Source organism: Xenopus tropicalis, chromosome 3, assembly GCF_000004195.4.
Source record: "Xenopus tropicalis strain Nigerian chromosome 3, UCB_Xtro_10.0, whole genome shotgun sequence".
NCBI classification, from domain to species: Eukaryota; Metazoa; Chordata; class Amphibia; order Anura; family Pipidae; genus Xenopus; species Xenopus tropicalis.
This window is the reverse complement of record NC_030679.2, coordinates 51,573,632-51,594,841: the sequence shown is the minus strand read 5'-3', so window position 1 is coordinate 51,594,841 and position 21,210 is coordinate 51,573,632. Positions and strand designations below refer to the sequence as shown.

General features: G+C 40.2%; 1 long non-coding RNA gene across 1 annotated transcript in view; it reads left to right on the top strand.

The window, feature by feature from the left end:
- LOC116409481 overlaps positions 1-19,263 on the top strand; it is a 32,572-nt gene extending 13,309 nt beyond the window's left edge. Inside the window, exons 2-3 of the long non-coding RNA XR_004221870.1 lie at positions 1,602-1,721; positions 19,183-19,263. This is a non-coding gene — a long non-coding RNA (uncharacterized LOC116409481). The remainder of the gene's footprint in view (positions 1-1,601; positions 1,722-19,182) is intronic.
- The last annotated feature ends 1,947 nt before the right edge of the window (positions 19,264-21,210 follow it).

The window sequence follows — 21,210 nt, the reverse complement described above, 5'->3', positions numbered from 1 at the left end:
CGTGCAACTAAACTGGTAACTGCAAGGAGACATGATTACTCTTTACAGTACAGTGGAGGGGATTATAGACAGATCAGCGCACCAGAGGCCACCCCTTTAGATCAGAGGAACAGAGCTTCTATTTGAAGCAGTGTAGGTGGTTTTTCACGGTGAGGGCATTGAGGTTGTGGAATGCCCTTCTTAGTGATGTTGTAATGGCAGATTCTGTTAATGCCTTTATAGGACATGTAAACCCCACATACAAAAATTTAAACAGTGGACAGCCTCTTTGAAATCTTTCAATACCTGCCACACTGGTTGTCCAGAGGTTTAATAGTAAGGCTGCAACATCTCCTTAGTCACTTACTGTAGATTTCCTTCTCCTCCTGTAACCCACTCAGCCCCCTCCCTCAGGAATTTGCTTTGATTCCTGGCTTGTGGGCATGCTCAGTTGTTCTAAGCTCAGATTACTAAACACACCCTCCAGTCTAGCAGCCAATAAAGAGATGGCATTGCTGGTTCCCATATTTGCACCTCTTAGCCCTCCAAATGAGGCATTAGAAACATGATTGCTATATTCATCTACTTTTAAGCTTACATATTGCAGTGTTTTTCAACCTTTTTTGGGCAAAGGCACACTTGTTTCATGAAAAAAATCACGAGGCACACCACCATTAGAAAATGTTAAAAAATTTAACTCTGTGCCCAGCAGCAGTGCCCCCCTAGTACACTGGTGCCCAGCAGCAGTGCCCCCTAGTACATTGGTGCCAAGAGCAGTGCCCCCCTAGTACATTGGTGCCCAGCAGCAGTGCCCCCCTAGTACATTGGTGCCAAGAGTGCCCCCCTAGTACATTGGTGCCCAGCAGCAGTGCCCCCCAGTACATTGGTGCCAAGAGCCAGCCCCCCTAGTACATTGGTGCCCAGCAGCAGTGTGCCCCGTGGCCCTCCCTAATACATTGGTGCCCAGCAGCATTTTACTTCTGCTCTTCGGCGGCTTCAGCAGCATCTTCCCCTCACGCGCGCCGCCTCTGCACTTCTGCCTACACGCGACCGCACACAGGCCCTTTTATAACGTTGCGCCCCGTGCATACTGACGTCACCCGTACACACGGGGCGCAACCAATGACAGGGCCCGGATTTTATTAAAGGGGGCCCGAGCTACTAAGAAAAACTGTAGCATCGCCAGGCCCCCTTTGAAAGTAAAAATTGCGGCCCTGCCTACGGCACACCAGGAACAGCGGTTGAAAAACGCTGACATATTGGAATAACCATGTTTGCCAATCTTTGCTTGCCAATGGTACAATGTAATCAAACATCACAAGAACAGATACAGTATGGCTTAGGTGTTCAGACCATAGTGCTTATGGTCATGCTCATATTAACCAAGGATAGGTCAAGCGTAAACAGAGCAGGTAGGGGATCCTCTTGCATTAACTGGGCCATTGGCTCTGGAGAACCTAAAACTAGTTTTACAGAATCTGTCTATAATGCTGGACGACAGAATCCAGTATGCTTTTACCCATAATAATATGTTGGTATATACTGGGAATTGTAATCCAGGAACATTTGGGTGGAGCAGCACTAATCTAGATGGTGTATGTCCTCTTTTACTCTTATTATAGATTCCAGAACCATACCTAAATCCAGGCAGAACCAACATCTGTATAAGCTGTTGCACTTAAGGACAAATTTGGCATACCCAGTGAGTGGATAAATACCTGGAGACTTCCAGAATACACCAGGTAATCATTGTCTACATTTCTCTTGCCTGAATTTAATTTTTTGGTACATTATTTCCTATTATGGTTAGATTGTACATACTATGCATTACTTCTGCCTCAAAAGCATGGCTACCACGCTCAGTGCAAACAATCCATATGTTCTGGCAATATGTCAACCCATGGACTGGAAATTCTTTCACAGTCCATTGAAATTTCTGATCTCAGCTACTCCACTGTAAAAAACATAGCAATATTAACAATCTGTTTGGCACGCTTGAATGCATGTAAACTGTTGTGATCTATAGCTATATGTACGGAATCGCTTAACCTCGGCCAAAGACAAAAAAAGAATTGAGAGCATCACGAGCAGATTTAATAGTACAAAAAATCTAATGGGAGATACTCAGGAAGTGAAGAGCATGTGCACACATTTTTCTCTTTCAGTGCTAAATATATTATGTCTACAGACTAGTCAAAGATCAAGCTAAAACAACATTATATAAAATACATATACATTTGGGGGCTGATTTACTAAGACACGAATTCCGACCAAATTGGAAAAATTCCGATTGGAAAACGAACATTTTGCTACTTTTTCGTATTTTTTGCGATTTTTTCGGCGCCTTTACGACTTTTCGGAAATTATCGCGTCTTTTTCGTTACCAATACGATTTTTGCGAAAAAACGCGAGTTTTTCGTAGCCATTCCGAAAGTTGCGATTTTTTCGTAGCGTTAAAACTTGCGCGAAAAGTTGCGCTTTTTTCGTAGCGTTAAAACTTAAAAGGTAACGAAAAAGTCGCGATAATTTTCCGAAAAAATCGCAAAATACCGATCATTACGAAAAAAACGCAATCGGACGCATTCGGCCCGTTCGTGGGTTAGTAAATGTGCCCCTTGGTCTTGCATTGCTCACATACACCACATTTTTCAGTTAAACAATTGCATGTTTGCCTTTTTATATGCTGATATAATATGATGTAAGTAGATTTTTATATTTTCATGTACTGTATCATTAGCTTTACTAAACAAATGCTTCACATTTGTGCCTGCTGTCTTTAGGATGGATAAAGTCAGTGGATTGTCTACTACTACTATCCATTATATCATATAGTGTCAGGGTTATCTGTAAGGGAAAGTGTGTTCTATTACAAATGCATACATAGTGATCCAGTAGTCCATAGCAAGACACATTTTTAAATATAAGTAAGAAGCAGTAAGTACTAAATTGTAATAGAAAATAGGGCATGTGAAAAAGTTTGGACACCCTAGTAAGCTGGAACTTTACCTTTGGCACAGATGACAGTGTGTAATGCCTTTTTGTATCCAGCTAAAAGTATTTCAGTTCTCACTGAGGACTTTTTGCCCTTTCTTCCTTGCAGATTACTTCTTATTTCAAAATAAGCTTGAACCTTCTTGCATATTTAAGTTCTTCCCACAGATAATTAACAATGATAAATCAAGGGACTGTGGGGCCATTTTAAAACCATCAGGTTGCTTTTCTTTAGGTATCTCACTGTAGCTTTTGAGGTCATCACATTTTTCTGCTTCAACTTCTTGGCAGACGCTTTTTGTCATATGCAGCTTCTTTGTTTCTCTAAACAAACTTTTGTGATTGTAGCCAAAGTGTTAAATTTTTACTTCATCGGTACTTGTTTCCAAAAGACCTCTGCTTTGTCTAGATGCTGTTTTGCATTGTTCAGACATTGACATTTGTGATGAGGTTGCAGCTGAGGTTTCCTCCTGATGCCTCTTCCATGCAGATCATGTTTGTGCAAGCACCATTGTACCGTGGAACAGTGAAAATCTGTAGATGCTGGATGATTTATATTAACATGTTAAAAAAATATATATATATTTATATAATGTGTTATATGAAAACATTTTTATAGTCTTTCCTTGCTTTGTAGGCATTAATTTGCTCCATTTTCAGATCCTCACTGACTTGCTTTGAGGAATCTATGGTTCTTGAGTGACAGCCCAAATTTTGGGGTGTCAAAGTTGTTATTATGCTCTGTAGTTGTCAACAGGTCACAAGTCCTAATGGCTGTTAAGGCCCAATGTGGTAATTAGGGTCAGGGATTTTGCAAAAACAGTGTTTATCACAGGAAAAGTGGAACAATGTACTAACTTTTGCACATGTTACTATTACTATTTTCTTTTTCCATATCTTTTAAAATTTGATTTGTGATGGGTGTAACTGTGCATTAAAGGGGTTGATCACTTTTAAATTACCTTTTAGTATGATGTAGAGAGTGATATTCTATTTGCAATTAGTCTTCATTTGTGTTTTTTTCTAAGTATTAAACAGCTCTAAAAATTGGAATTTCAGCAGCTATCTGGTTTCTAGGATCAAAATTACCTATCAACCAGGCAGTGATTTACTGTAAATGTGAGACTGGAATATGAATAATAGAGGACCTGAAGACAAAGATAAGCATTAAAAAGTAACAGTAACTATGAAATTGTAGCTTCACATAGCAATAGTTTTTAGACTCCTGGGGTCAGTGACCCCCATTTCAAAGCTGGAAAGAGGCAGAAACTGAAAATTATTCAGAAACTACTAAAATGAAAAAATGAAGACCAATTAAAAAGTTGTTTAGAATTAGCCATTCAATACATACTAAATATACATTTAACATTTGCAAATATGTTGTATTTTAACACACTGTAGTAGTTGTTTTCTACTTTTCACTTTGCAAAATGAAGTAAACTTGTCATTTGCATTCAACTGTATTCAAATATAATGAGTTGTAATGTGAAGATAGGCAGTCTGTTGTTATACTGGCACATGGATACATTTTCCTAACAGTGACAAACCCCCAAATCAAACAATGTTTTAGGGATTCTCACCTTAAATGTGCTACGGCATGGCTCCAAATATCCTTTAATGAGAATTCTACCTGCTCTGTCACACAGGTGACAAAATGTCCTGTGTGTCATTGCCAATAGGCTAATGCCAGTTTGAAACTCTTGCGTTTTTATGAGTATTTCCGCTACATGTGCCTGCACCCGAGCGTATTCTATTAATTTGGGTGAAGGCACAAGTAGGAGGCGTATTTTTGGCAAGCACTTTTCTGCTTGCCGAAAATATCCGCCCTACACCTCGTCTGACATCAGCCTTAGATTAGAGCTCCTATGGTGCTTTAACACTTAATATGCTGGCAAATGCTGGGTATCTATAGTGCAGCAACATTTGGTTTGAGCAACACTGCCGTTGTAGGTTTATGTCCCCTTTAAAGCTAGTAGTTTACCCAGCTAGCACTGGAATTAAATGCTACCTGTACAAAGCTTGCAAAAGTGCACTCTGGAGATTTATTAATGCAGTTTTCTGTTTTTAGTTTTATATTTTAAGAACCTAAAATAAAAATTAATTTCCGGGTAACTTTATATAGAAAATGTTGTCCAGCAATGTTAAAGGTGTCCTCTTACAGAAATAGATATTTTTCTTGGGCTTGTTTTATGCTATGTGTTGCAAATGTGTGGTTTATTGAAAAACTCATTCATGAAGAAGTTGTTTAAAGCTCTGCTGTGTTTTCTTAAATAAAGTGACACACATATATATATATATATATATATATATATATATTTATTTTTTTCAAATTTTTACAAGTTTCTATGAATTCATCCAGCACATACAAATTCTATTTTATCAGTAAAACATTTTCATTCTATAGTTCTTTAGAAATCCATGAATGAGCCATTTTAATCACCCTGGTTAAACACTGTTAGCTAAAACCACAACAAACCATTTTGTTAGGCACCCCTAGGGCCAGAACTAGGGGTAGGCAGCATAGGCTAAGCCTCCCCAAACCTGCTTTGGCACCTTAAAACCTGGCTCCGTTGGTGCACTGTCGGAGCAGTGTAGAAATCAGCTGTGCTCTGCTTGGATCTTTCTTCTTGTGGATTCTCCAATCAGAGCACAGCTTTCTTGACAGGCAGTAAAATTGACCAATCAAGGCGCAGATGCAGACAGGGATCAGGAGATTTTCCAAACTGGAGACAGTGCAGAATTGAAGACAAAGAAAAGAAGAATCTGCAGGCTGTAAACTTTACCCAAGAACCAACTTTGAACTTTTGCTGCAGTTTTAATCCCACAGGCACTATACACAGGTACTGTACACAAGTACTATACTTTATATGTTCTAAAGGCTGAATCACTAGCTGAAATTTAATTGTTTTTTGTCACCTGATATCTACTGTATAATATCCCTATCCCCTACCCTAACAGATGGATCGTAAGTTAACTTTTCCCCCTGACAAAGCTCATTGTGCTTTTATATATTTGTTATTTGCACTTTCTATATTTCTTTTGTCATTGTTTTTTTCATTTCTAGTTAGTTACAGTGGGGCCAATGCTGTGTATCCGTGCCAGTGTTATAGTGCCAGGGCCTGAATATCTGCCATCAGTACCCACTGCTCCTGACGGCAAATAATGTGCTGGTTTTGTATATAAAGACTGCGTCTCACTGCATATAATGTGCTGGTTTTGTATATAAAGACTGCGTCTCACGGCATATAATGTGCTGGTTTTGTATATAAAGACTGCGTCTCACTGCATATAATGTGCTGGTTTTGTATATAAAGACTGCTCCCTACGGCATATAATGTGCTGGTTTTGTATATAAAGACTGCGTCTCACGGCATATAATGTGCTGGTTTTGTATATAAAGACTGCGTCTCACTGCATATAATGTGCTGGTTTTGTATATAAAGACTGCGTCTCACTGCATATAATGTTCTGGTTTTGTATATAAAGACTGCTCCCTACGGCATATAATGTGCTGGTTTTGTATATAAAGACTGCGTCTCACGGCATATAATGTGCTGGTTTTGTATATAAAGACTGCGTCTCACTGCATATAATGTGATGGTTTTGTATATAAAGACTGCGTCTCACTGCATATAATGTGCTGGTTTTGTATATAAAGACTGCGTCTCACTGCATATAATGTGCTGGTTTTGTATATAAAGACTGCTCCTCACGGCATATAATGTGCTGGTTTTGTATATAAAGACTGCTCCTCACGGCATATAATGTGCTGGTTTTGTATATAAAGACTGCGTCTCACTACATTACCAAATGGAGAGCTGCTGAACAATAAGCTAAATAACCGAAAAACCATTAAAAATAAAAGAGGACCTGTTGCAACTTGTCTCAGGATATCAATGTCTACATCATATTAAAAGTTAATTTAAAGGTTAACTACCCCTTGAAGCTAACTGATCACGAACACAAATGTATAAAATTAATGCTTTTACATCCTAAGCATTTTAGGGTTAAAAAAGCTCCCCCACCCGCACTTAACACAGTATCCCTGGGAGTCAGTGGGAATGGCAAGAGGTAGTTGGGAGGTTAATTTTTTACACCAGCAGCGAATCCACAAAGTCTCACATTAGCTGTAGGTCAGTCTGTGTACGACCCATATTTAGCCTCCCCAAACAAAAAAGTCACCCTCCGCCTATGGTAGGCAGAATAGGCACCTGTCTAGGGCACAACAATGGGGGGGGGCAGGGAGGTACCTCTCCTGCCTATCCCGAGTCAGTGCTCCTTTGTCAGTAACTTTGCCACTTGGAGGGGGAAAGGTGTAGGGGCGAGGTGGCCAACCAGATTGCCTAGGGCGCCCAGTCTGCTTGACCCACCCCTGTAATGTGCTATGTAACTTGTGTGCTGTGTTAAATGGCTTCCCTTCATGACAATTTATATAAACTATAGTTGAGCTTCTGGTCCAAAAATACAGTTTGTTCAAGTGAAATGTAACAAAATAGTATATTTAAATGCATAGAAATTGGTCCTTTAACATACATAAGATAATATACAACATACTGTAGTTTGGAAAGATATTAGAAATCACAAGTGATTCATGAGAAGGTTATGAAATGAATCAGTGGCTTGTAATATCCTTTTTCTGTAGGGGGTAAATAGTTTCATATAATATATTCAAGGAAGTTTTGGCATACAAGGCAGTGTATTTATTAGTAATATCGTGTTTGGTATTGAGCAAGCTACAAATGGAATTCATTTGTTGCTTAGGGTTTTTATGGTGTCATAATTATGGCTCGTTTTGTATACAGAGATTGGCTTAACTACAAATGTCCCTATAGTGTACATGCATGCTTCTGTAACTATGTAGTATGTGCCTGATCCTTCATTCCTTGCGCCGTGACCAGAGAATAGGGTATATCTCTCTGTTATAAACCTACCAAACATGCCACGTCTGACCTCATCTGCTTGGCTGGAGCCCCTGAGCAGTTGTTCATAGGGAAATGGCACTGGGCACAGGAAGGGTCTGGCCTTATGACATTCTACCTTGTCCTTTATGTTTGTAGGTTGTGATGTATGAAGAGCATCAAGGAATTGACACAGTAGCCATAACAATAATATAACCCAGCCCTCCCTGAGACAAAGACCAGAATCTTAAATCCTTCTCCTTTTTCCTATTGAAACCTTATATTCCTTCCGATACCTGAGATTTTAAACTTATTAGTCAATAGTTTCATAGATTAGACCTTTTTAAGCAATCTCTTGATTCTCCTTTTTTGAAACAACAGAATTGTATTTGTACATATGCAATATCATTTTGCTTTCACAATACAGGTATGGTATCCCTTATCCAGAAAGCTCCAAATTACAGTAAGGCCATCTCCCATAGACTCCATTTTAATCAAATAATTCTAATTTTTAAAAATGATTTCCTTTTTCTTTATAGTAACAAAACAGTAGCTTGTAATGCCAGCAAACAAACAAGAAATTCCACATTCAAGAATATCATTCTTTTTGTGATACAACCTGGCAGGGTGGAATTATTCTCTGTGCAAAAACATGCACTGGATTTGTTTATCACAAGACATAATTACATATATATTATGTATAAGTCTTTATTCTAAACGCAATAGTTAATACATAGCGATGAGCAAATATTTTCGCCAGGCATGGATCTGCAGTGAAATTCCACATTGCGCCATTGGCAAATGTTTTCACGAAACCACCACAAAAAATGTAAACATATTTTTGTATATTTAATTTTGAAATTTGACATGGGGCTAGACATTCTTTTGCCAGATGCCCCCAGACATTGGGAAGGTGGCACAAGAGCAGCTCCCTGACCCCTGCATTGCTAAAAATGCTCCCATGCTCCTACTAATGGTAGATATGAGAATAGCACTCAATAGTAAAGATCCAAGGCCAGCCCAGCCAAGTCATGGCTCCTCAAGTCATACTGAGTAGAAAAAACAACAGCTTATCTGAGAGCAGTTGCATTGTGAAGTGCTGGCTTCTTCTGAAATCCCAGACTCAGGCACAATGCACTGAGATGGCGCCTACACACCAATTTTACAACTACAAAAAAAATTTGTTGGTTCAAGAATAAAATAATAACATAAAGTCAATTACAAAGTCCAAAAAGAACATAAAGTCAGTCATCTTGATGTTATCTAACATATTGAGAGATGGCTGCAAATTCTGCTGGCCAATACAGGTATTACACTGTGATCAAGGGACCATATAGGGCAACCAGCATTACCTATGGAATCACCAATGAAATAAACAACCTGTTTTCAAGGAATTGCAAGAACTAGGTGTAAATGCATACACAGATATTAGGGAATGCTAAATCAATTAACTGTGACCTAGTAGTAGGATATTAGGGCAAGAAAGTGTGCGGTATGAAGAATTTCTACAATAAGTTGCCACCAGCTGAAACATCTGTGTAGGATTCCTTTGCATACTAACAACCAGCGCAGCCTCACCTGCTGCAAATATATCATTGTGATATGTCAACCTCAGTACCATCCTCTTTTCAACCCAGTGTTATATGTTTAGCGTTAAGGAATGAATAATTAAAGGCAGATTCTGCAATGACTGCAGGTTAAGCATAGGCCTGAGAGTTTTATAACACTGCAGGTTAAGCATAGGCCTAAAATCACTATATGTAGCCACACTATCCCCTACATACACACATCTTCCTATACATAAGTACAAGAAATAATGTGTAGGGAACTCTAGAGGGGTTACTTCAATTCTCTGAATGTGCATATCCACACTCAATAACACAGTAGCTCCGAGATACACAGGTTTTTTTCATTTTAATTTTCTTTGTCCATGGATGAAAGCAGATCCAGCCTCAAACATTACAAAATAGGTATAATCTACGAGATGCAAAATTTAAAGGGCAGGGTTGCATAGAGAGAGACAGAGAGAGAGGTGCTGTATTATCGTAATGCATATTGCAGATTATGAATATCCATGCCAACCTACTGTATACCCATGTCAAAGCAAGGGGCATGTGACTTTACACAGTTAGTGAGAAAGCTTACGCTGGCAAAGGTAGTTAGTAAGGCCCTTGTTGCCACTTTGTTAGGAGTGTTTGTTTGTATATGTATTAGTTTCCCCTTTATTTCAGATAAAAAATTATTTTGTTTATCAATACTGTATGTGCATTATTATTGTTTCTAGTGGGGCCACCCGTAGGTGCATTCCCAGATCCCACTAGGTGGAGGCACTGCGCTAATAAGTACCAGGTACCCAGTCTCTTCCAATGCCACTGCGGAGTGATTCAGGTTTGTCCTGTGCCATTGGGTAAGCGCCACACATGTACACTCTCAAAAGAGCCAGAAGCGGAGTGGATAGGGTTACATGCCCTTTGAATAAATCAAGGATTTAGCTAATTTTGGATAGGGAGCTCTGGTTTTCTTGGAGCAATAAAAGTTATGGAACACTCACCATTCTTTTAAGCTGTATGGTAAGAACCACAAGGCTCATTCTTCACCTAAAGTGCTCAGTGGAAAGTGAAATATCATCAGGCCACTCTACCGAACTCAGGAAAATTTTCAGCCATAATTACACTTTTCATTTCAACACTGGGATATTAAAAAGCACTTTAAAATAAGCTGTCTGACAGGTAACATGCCATATAAAACGTTCTTTAGACTAAATAACTTTAACCTGAATGAAAATTGATCTTTATAGGACAATTTCCACCTTTTGAAACCATGAAGCTTAAATATCAATCCAAAATAGACCTTAAAAACTCCAAATATTTGAACAGATCCCAACAGAGAATTTCTCTCAGCTAAAAGGGGATTTTCCAGACGTTTCATTTGATGGAAACAATCTTTAGGGAGTGTTTTTCTAGTTTGTTAAGTCCAGCACAACTGAGGGAGTATTAGAGAAGAATTCTTGCAGGCTTACACACGGGCAAATCGCATAATTGACAGAGTGAAACCGAGTGATATGTAACAATGTTACTTAAAAAGAAATCTAATTAAAAACACATGCAGTAGTGAAGTAAAACTGGCACAAGCAATGTGTAAGAAGAGAAAAAGAAAACAGGGAGAGAGCATTGCAATGAGTTTCTTGGAATGTTTTTATTCAATGCACATGTTTTGGAAATACTACATCCCTGTTCTTTTTTATAAAAGGACTTCTTTTTTTAGCAGTGTCTTTGCCTCATATGCGCTTGCCTCATTTGCCCTGCAGAAAGTAAGCTTGATGATAGCAAACTAGTGTCATTTTGTAATTAAGTGCATTTGAATCTCCCACATTTTGACGACAGATGAAGATAGATGTGACATGCGCCATTCCAGACTTCAGAGGTAGCAACACTAGCTGGCGTAGAGGAGGAATTGGTTTGTGGGATGAAATGGAAAAATGAGAGCCTTTGCTTGAGGATCTGTTTCTTGGCTAATGCTCTATGGCCTATGGCACACATGGCTGTTTAACCTCCACTATGCAAAGGTGGAAAACAGCCATAAGCAGAGCATTTGCCATTCGCTGAGATGGGTTGAGGGGTGCTCTATTTAGACAAACCATTTTTTTAAACTATAGGCCCCAACCGAAGAGAGTTCTGTGTGTGCTTGATAATAGCACTATAACTGATCGCACACTAGTAAAAAGGATTCTTTTTGGTAGATAGTCATATGTCTGTGATTTTGAGTCATTTATTTTGAGACCTAAGGGGGCAGCAGTGAGAAAGTACTTGTTTACAATGAAAGCCTAATCTTTTTGCTGCATTTTAAACTTTTTTTTGCAGTCCTGCATATTCTGAGGCTTTTCAGTGGGTTACCCTCCCTGAATTTGGCACCACGTTTCCCTGTCTTTTACAAGACAATTTTGTCTCATTTATTTAAAAAATGCCTGTTAGTCCTCTCGAAATTGGAAACAATGCTATTTACAATAATAGCCAGTTGCATATCATGCACTGGAGCATTTTGTAACCAGGGAATGAGATTTTGTCTAGCTGAAGCACGCATGGACTACCAAAGAAACACAGGAAAAATGCTTGTTTCACCAATAGCTACAGAGGATATAGATCAGGTAATCAGGTTTTCAAAATCAGGAAAACATAGTCCTGATGGATATATGGGTAAATATTATTTAAAAATATCCAAAACTTTATACCTTTTAAAAAAGCTTTCAAACAGCTTTTTCAATAATATCTAGAGGCCTCATTTCCTACATGGTGCATTCAAATTATGTGTATATTATGTAATGATACCAAAAGCAGAGAAAGACCAACATAATCACAACAGCTACTAGCCTATTTCTTTAATAAATTCAGATCTGAAACTGTTTGAAAAAAACCTTCCCATTCTAAAACATTGGTAACAAGTGGGATGTCAGGCGATCCGCACTGCTCGCGCTAAGCCGCCAGTTCAGCGCATGCGCGATTATTCGCGTGCACCCGTGCGTATCTGCGCGCGCGCATTGACGCGGTCACGTCGGCGTGCGCACGCTTCGGCGCATTTCCGCGCGAAAACAGGCGCATGCGCATCGCGTTTAAAAAGACGCCGCGGCCTTCAGTCCAGTGCGAGGTGATCGTCTTTACTGATTGACACTAAGCGGTTCCTGTTCCTGATTTCTGGTTTGACCCCTGCTTTTGCTCCCGACTTCGTCTTCCTTCTGCATTCTGATTGAACTCCCGGTTGTGACTTCGGCTTTGGACCTCGACTCCTCAAGTTTGCTGCCTGTCCTGACTTTTGGCTTGTTCATCACGTTCCTGTTTGCTACCTGTCCAGATCTACGGCCTGCCTTGTGACTTCGCTTGCTTAATCCTGTTTCCTGTCTCCTGCACCCAGCAGAGATCTGTGCCTCGGTATTAGCACCTCTGCTATTCCTCATCTGAGCTCACCCTGTCTACATACCCAGGATCTGAGAACTCAGTGGGAAGCGTAGGGGAGTGCTTCAGTCGTCCTTCCTGCAATCCAAGCATCTGGCAGAGGTAAGCCTGACAGTATCACCTCGCCAAGGTAAAGATGGATCCGGCTGAGGAATCTGCTGCTTCCCCTTTTGATCAAATATCCCAGCAATTGGCATCACTAACTCAGGCTGTGAGAGACTTGCAAGGTAGTTATCAGCACTTACAAACCCAGGTTCAAGGGCTGAGTGATCCATCTAACCCTGTTCCACCTGCTGCACCTGCTATGTCTGCCTCTCCTTCTGCTGAATACACAGGACGTCCTTTCGAACCCAAGGTTCCGCTTCCTGATAAATTTTCTGGTGACAGACGTCAGTTTCGCACTTTCATTAATAGCTGCAGACTATTATTTTCTCTTCAGCCCTATACCTTTTCTTCAGAACAAACTAAGGTGGGAGTGATGATTTCCTTGTTATCGGGGGAACCACAGACGTGGGCTCATCGGTTGTTGGAGCGTCGCAGTTCTATTCTTATTGATGCTAATACCTTCATTCATGCTATGGCTCAGCTGTATGATGACCCCCATAGAGAAGTCACTGCTGAAGCGGCTCTACGCTCTTTGACACAGGGTAAAAGGCCTGTAGAAGAATATGTGTCGGATTTCCGCCGCTATGCTGCTGATACCGAATGGAATACGCAGGCTTTAAAACATCAGTTTCGCAATGGGCTGTCAGAGACTCTGAAAGATGAATTGGCCCGTGTGGGAGTTCCTCAGGGTCTTGAGGAACTTATTGACCTTTCTGTCCAGATTGACCGCCGCTTGAGGGAAAGACGTGCAGAAAGACTTCAGCCTTCTTCAATGTCCTGGTTATCCCCAAGAACCTCTGGGAATCTTCAAGCTGCTGCCCATGCGGGTGATACTTCTGAACCCATGCAAATTGGTCTAGTGAGGTCTGCTTTATCGTCTGAGGAACGTACCCGTAGACGCCAGTTAAACTTATGTCTATATTGTGGTCAACCTGGTCACTTCCTGAAGGATTGCCCAACTCGTCCTAAGGGTAAGACTAGATGTCCTGCCATGTCTCCCTGTGTGACTTTTAGAGAACCAACATCTCTTTCATTCCCTGTTGTTTTACAGTGGCCTCAGGACTGTCTCAAAAGCACAGTGGTCATTGATTCGGGAGCCTGTGGTTGCTTTATGGATCTCGACTTCATTAAAGAACACGCGGTGCCCACCCGACCTAAGATGCAACCACTATCGTTGAGGACAGCTGACGGTTCGCCCATCACTTCTGGTCCCGTTACCCTAGAGACTTTACCTTTGGAAGTATTTTTGGACTCTAAACATATTGAAACCATTTCGTTTGATGTTGTCGCTTCTCCTTTATTCCCTATTCTTCTGGGGTTTCCTTGGCTAAGACTGCACAACCCATCAATAAATTGGAACACTGGGGACATTCATTTTGATTCTAAGACTTGTTCTTCTCATTTGTTAGAGAAATCTCATTCGATGGCAGTGGCTCCTGCAACTGACACTCAATTTGCTGTTGTTCCTAACTATCTCCATGAATTCAAAGATGTTTTTGATGAGAAAGGCGCTGACACTCTTCCTCCTCATCGGGTGTACGATTGTCCGATCGATTTATTGCCGGGGGCCGCCATTCCTTTTGGTCGCATTTATCCGTTGTCTGAACCTGAATTGATTGTGTTGAAAAAGTATATCGATGAAAATCTTGAAAAAGGCTTCATTCGTCCATCCACGTCTCCAGCTGGGGCCGGTATCTTCTTTGTTGAGAAAAAGGATCATTCGCTACGACCTTGTATCGATTACAGGCAATTAAATTTGATCACTGTGAAAAATCGTTATCCTCTTCCCTTAATTCCAGAATTGTTCCAGAACCTACGAGAGGCTAAGATTTTTTCTAAATTGGACTTACGTGGTGCATATAATTTGGTAAGAATTCGTAAGGGGGACGAATGGAAGACAGCTTTCAGGTCACGTTACGGTCATTTTGAATATCTCGTGATGCCATTTGGATTATGTAACGCACCCGCCACTTTCCAACACCTCGTTAATGACATTTTTAGAGACTTCCTTGATCAATTCGTTATAGTCTATTTGGATGACATTTTGGTTTTTTCTTCCTCAATTAAAGAACACGAGATTCATATGAGAAAAGTTTTTAGCAGGTTACGGGAACATTCATTGTTTGCTAAACTTGAAAAATGTGAGTTCCACAAGACCTCTATTGAATTTCTTGGTTTTGTCATCTCAACTGATGGGATTCTCATGGACCCTAAGAAGGTGTCAGCAGTTCTGAATTGGCCAGTTCCGACTAGTCGTAAGGCGACACAGAGATTTATCGGTTTTTCTAATTTTTACAGGAGGTTTATTCGCAATTTCTCAAAGATTATTTCTCCCATCACGGACTTAACCAGTACCACTAAACGTTTTCAGTGGTCTTCTCAAGCTCAGTCTGCTTTTGACAAATTAAAGGAACTTTTTACGTCGGCTCCTATCCTCAAGCATCCTGATCCTTCATTACCGTTTGTTGTTGAAGTGGATGCCTCAGAGACTGCTGTGGGAGCTGTCCTTTCGCAGAGGTCCGGTTTGCAGAATTTTCTTCATCCTGTGGCTTTTTTTTCAAAAAAACTCTCCCCCTCCGAAAAGAACTATGACGTTTCTGACAGAGAACTTTTGGCCATCAAAGTAGCTTTCGAAGAATGGCGTCAATATCTAGAAGGTTCCTCCCATCCTATTCTCATCTTTTCAGATCATAGAAATCTGGAATATTTACGTACAGCCAAACGTTTAAGACCAAGACAGGCTCGCTGGGCTTTATTTTTTTCCAGATTCAATTTTCATATAACATACAGACCTGGTTCTCAAAATCATAAAGCTGACGCCCTTTCTCGTATGTTCCATGATGAAAATGTTGAAACTCAATCTGATACCATCCTTAGACCTCAAAATTTTTTGTTATTACAAACTGATCTAGTGGCTAAGATGTTGGAACAATCCTCTTCTGTAGTTCCTTCTGATCAACTTCGGAATAAAGATGGTCTTCTATTTTTTAAGGATAGAATTTTTGTACCAGAAGCTTTGCGATTGGATGTTCTTCGATTAATTCATGATCATCCATTAGCAGGTCACATGGGGGGACGCAAGACTGTTGATTTAGCTAAAAGATCTTTTTATTGGCCAGGAATGATCAGAGACTGTAATCAATATGTTTTGTCTTGTGAAGTTTGTGCCCGTTTTAAGGAATCACGCACCAAACATTTAGGTCTTCTTCATCCATTACCTATACCGGACAGACTTTGGGGGTCAGTTTCCTTGGACTTTATTGTTGAACTCCCTCATTCTCATGGGTTCAATACTATTTTTGTGGTTGTTGACCGGTTATCCAAGATGGCACATTTCATCCCTCTGACCAGTATTCCGTCTGCAGTAACCACTGCTGAAGTTTTCATTAGGGAGGTGGTTCGTTTACATGGGGTTCCGGACGAAATTATATCTGACCGTGGGGTACAATTCACCTCCAGGTTTTGGAGAACCCTTTGTAATGCTTTAAAAATAAAACTTGCTCTCTCTACTGCTTTCCATCCTGAATCCAACGGTCAAACAGAGAGAACTAACCAAACTCTTGAGCAGTATCTGCGTTGTTTTTCGTCTTTTTTACAAGACAATTGGTATGAACTTTTGCCACTAGCGGAGTTTGCATATAACAATTCTGTGCATTCTTCCATTAAACAAACTCCTTTTTATGCCAATTTTGGGTTTCATCCGCAAGTTCTCCCAAATTTTCCTAAGGAAGTTTCAGTGCCAGCGGTCCAGGATAGACTTTCTTTTATTTCTAATAATGTCCAATTAATTCAATCTGCTATGAAACAGGCTCAAAGGAATTTTAAATTTTTTGCAGATCGCAAGCGAAGAAGTGATCCTGAATTTAAGTTGGGAGATTCTGTGTGGTTATCCACTCGTCATATCAAACTCCCGTGCCCAACTAAGAAATTAGGTCAGAAATTTGTTGGCCCGTTTCCTATCACAAAACAAGTCAATGAGGTAGCCTTTAAATTGAAATTACCGTCTTCTTACAAGATTCATCCTGTGTTTCATGCTGCGTTACTAAAACCAGTGGTCAAGAATCGCTTTGTGAGGAGAAGTGCCAAGCCTCCCGATCCTGTTCCTATCGAAGGTGTTGAGGAGTTTGAAGTTCAGTCAATTTTGGATTCAAGAATAAGAAGAGGTCGGTTGCAATATCTGATCCAATGGAAGGGGTATTCTCCAGAGGAGAATTCATGGGAATCCGCATCTGATGTTCATGCTCCCTTGCTGGTAAGAAGTTTTCATAAGAAACATCCTGAAAAACCAGCATCTACTTGCGCCCGGAGGTCGCACCTCGGGGGGGGGCAATGTCAGGCGATCCGCACTGCTCGCGCTAAGCCGCCAGTTCAGCGCATGCGCGATTATTCGCGTGCACCCGTGCGTATCTGCGCGCGCGCATTGACGTGGTCACGTCGGCGTGCGCACGCTTCGGCGCATTTCCGCGCGAAAACAGGCGCATGCGCATCGCGTTTAAAAAGACGCCGCGGCCTTCAGTCCAGTGCGAGGTGATCGTCTTTACTGATTGACACTAAGCGGTTCCTGTTCCTGATTTCTGGTTTGACCCCTGCTTTTGCTCCCGACTTCGTCTTCCTTCTGCATTCTGATTGAACTCCCGGTTGTGACTTCGGCTTTGGACCTCGACTCCTCAAGTTTGCTGCCTGTCCTGACTTTTGGCTTGTTCATCACGTTCCTGTTTGCTACCTGTCCAGATCTACGGCCTGCCTTGTGACTTCGCTTGCTTAATCCTGTTTCCTGTCTCCTGCACCCAGCAGAGATCTGTGCCTCGGTATTAGCACCTCTGCTATTCCTCATCTGAGCTCACCCTGTCTACATACCCAGGATCTGAGAACTCAGTGGGAAGCGTAGGGGAGTGCTTCAGTCGTCCTTCCTGCAATCCAAGCATCTGGCAGAGGTAAGCCTGACATGGGATTTGTGCCAGGAAGTCAGGAAACTGGCAACATCTGCAAAGCAATCATCCTGCTTGGCACCAACCTACAGTCTTCCTCTCTACTTCTGTCTCTTGATGCCCACAAGGCATTGAATAGGCTAGATTGGAGATATGTGTTCGACAAGACAATTCCACTCCTTCAGCCTGTGTATCTATCAGTTTAACATAATTGATATTAAAGGTGTAACTTGTCAGCAATGTCCTCATTGATATATGCCCCATTGTTTAGAGCCCCTAGCCCATACAATCAGAAATGCCCCTGATATCAAGGGAATCTTAGTAGGTGACTACTACTGTCTTTGCAGACAACATTTTGCTTACACCAACTTCACCTTGAACCTTATTACCAAATCTAATATAAAGATATTATTTAACTAATATAAAATTAATGCCACAAAACCACACACCTTTCCATTGAAGTTATCAAATATGTAAATCAGACTCTTGCAATTTGCTTTTGACTACCAATGGAAAACAGATTTGTTAGCACTTAGATACTTGGGCATTTATCACATCCCATTGGCTGGTACTTTATATGATACTGCCAGTTATCCCAAATTACAAGTTAACCTGAAAAGGACTTGCTTGCATGGCATACATATAACTTATCCTGGTTCAGCAGATCTACTGCTGTCAAGATGCTGCTGCTCCCACAATACCATATACACTTCCCAGAATGACTCGCTCTCTCCAGAAAGCTATGTCCAACTTAATTTTGGGGGGAGGAGGCGGACCCCACATGTATTAAATCTCAAAACCATAGGTGGGCTGGGGTGTACCTCACATCTACTGATATTATTAATCAAGTAGACTAGCAGCCTAAAACTGACACACCTTTTCTGGATCCTCAAAAGGACTGTTCCCAGTATCAAAACATGCTGCAGTGTAGACCTATGGGATTCCTCAAAATGAAACTAATTACAACAAATACAAAAAAATATAACGTTATAAAGTAACAAAAAATCCCACTGGGGTGTATCTGCCATCACAACATCACCTGGCAGGGCATTCTACAATTTTACTGCCCTCATAATGAAAAACCACCTATGCTGCTTCAACTGAAAGGTCTGTTCCTCTACTCTAAAGGGGTTGCCTCTGCTGCATTGATCTTTTCTATGGGAAAAAAGATCCCCTGTTCTCTGTATATAATGTCAGCCCCTGCAATTTGTCATCTAATTTACTTGTAGCAAGTAATCATGCCCCCTTGCAGGTGCCTTTTTTCCCATAACAACTCAAAAGAACCCTAACCTTGTCAGCCCCACCTTATAGTAATACTTCCATTCCTTTCATTAGATACAGCCTTATGGAGAGAAGCTATGAAGGGGAGATGGAGTGATTCCTTGGGCCCATTACTTGGAAAACTCATTGTTTGGGAATTTAAATGCAATAAAATTGCTGCAACTGTAATCCTCACTTGACCTTTTTCAACTTCCATTTAGTCAACAAAATGTATTTCTTCCTGTTTTCTCTCTTTCTTACTTTTCTTTCTCAGTTGTATAAAAATGTATTTTAAAACATGAGCAAACAAGTGAATCTGTTCCATTTCACTTTGGTGCAGAATTTGGAAACTGCTGAAAAATTAACAAAATGGCAAAAAATGTGAGAAATGCATCTCCCACATGACTTTTTTGAGGTGACCTTTTTGACTCACTATTTTTTTTACATATTTTTGAAGCAACCACTGCTTTTTTGACGTGACTGCAACCTTTTTGACATGACCACAATTTTTTCCTCACTCGCTGAATTTTTGATGTGGCGAATTTTAGCAGCAGTTTCGCAAAAAAAAAAAAAATCACAGATGGCAATATGGGATTTTGCAGGAGATCCATGCCTGGCAAAAAATTTGCGCTCATCATTAGAGCAAACTATACATTGCATAACTACTGTTATGCAAGAGGTAACACAATAGAGCTGGTACATAACATTATGACAGACCATCATGCTTATGTTTCTGTAGTATAAAATTCTAACCAATAAAAACCTTAAAAAAGAAAGAAAACACAAGAAAAAAAAAAGAAAATCAAACACAAGTATAATGTTTCTTTAACCCTTTCACTGCCGGCCGTTTTGATCTAAGCGGAACTTGTTTTGCCAGACAGTTTATGAACATTTTTGCACTGTTTCACTTTAGGGGCCTTTCCTCGGGGGAACTTTTTGTTTACCCAGGAAAACAATATATAGTTTTTTTCAGGACAACCTAAGCTTTCAAAATATGGTAATTCCAATTCTGTAACAAGATATGGGCTTCTAAATGTCTAAAAAAAAAAAAAAAAACAAACTAATTTTCCATAATATAAACACAAATACCAGAAACAAAAATTATTTTATGCACGAAAATACAACTGATTTGGAAAGTCCCATGTCTCCTGAACGTGCCAATACCAAATATATATAGTTTTATGGAGATTTCTCACTTGTATAGGTCAAAAACTCCCAGCAGCACACTACCAAATTTCCAAAGCACTGCTTCAGAAAGCTGCATACTTTAGATTTCAAGGACAAAAATTCCACTAACAGAAGGTTTATCCCAGAAAATTATACATTTTTGGAAAGAACAGATTCTGGGGAATCCAGAATACTCCAAACTATCAAGTCACAATGCTTTCCTAAAGTTATAGGTTTTTATCAAAATTTGTGAAGGTTTTAAAAAATTGCTTCAAAGCTTCCAGTCTATAGTATCTTATCTCCTACAGGTCATAAAGTAACCAAATAAAACACCCTAAATATGAATGCCAGGGGTCCACTAACAGTTTGATACCCAATATGTATAAGTATACCTAAGTATGTGGCATGTAGGGGCCCCAATGTGAACATACCCCCATATGATCTATCATTTCTGTCATTTCAGCTCCTGCAAAATCAACACATTTACATCATTATATGTGGGATAAAGCTAGTAAAAAGTAGGTTCTCCCCAGAAAGTCATATATTTTTGGAAAGTACACATTCCCCTGAATTCAAAATGGGTACCCATGTCTATCTACTCCAAAGTACCAAGCCACAAAGCTTTCCTAAATTTGGCAATTTTGATGACATTTCCAAAAATCCCCTCAAAGCTTCCACTTTGCAGCATCTTATCTCCCACATAGCATTAGGTACCAAGATAAAACAAACTGGTCCACTGAACAGTTTGATGCCCAATATGTATAGGTTTACCTAAATATGTGGCATGTAGGGGCCCTAATGGGAACATACCCCCATATGATGTGTCATTTCAGAAAATCAACACATTTACATCCTTTATGTGGGATAATGCTACAAAAAAGTAAGCTCACCCCAGACAATCACATATTTTTGGAAAGTACATATTCCCTCGAATCT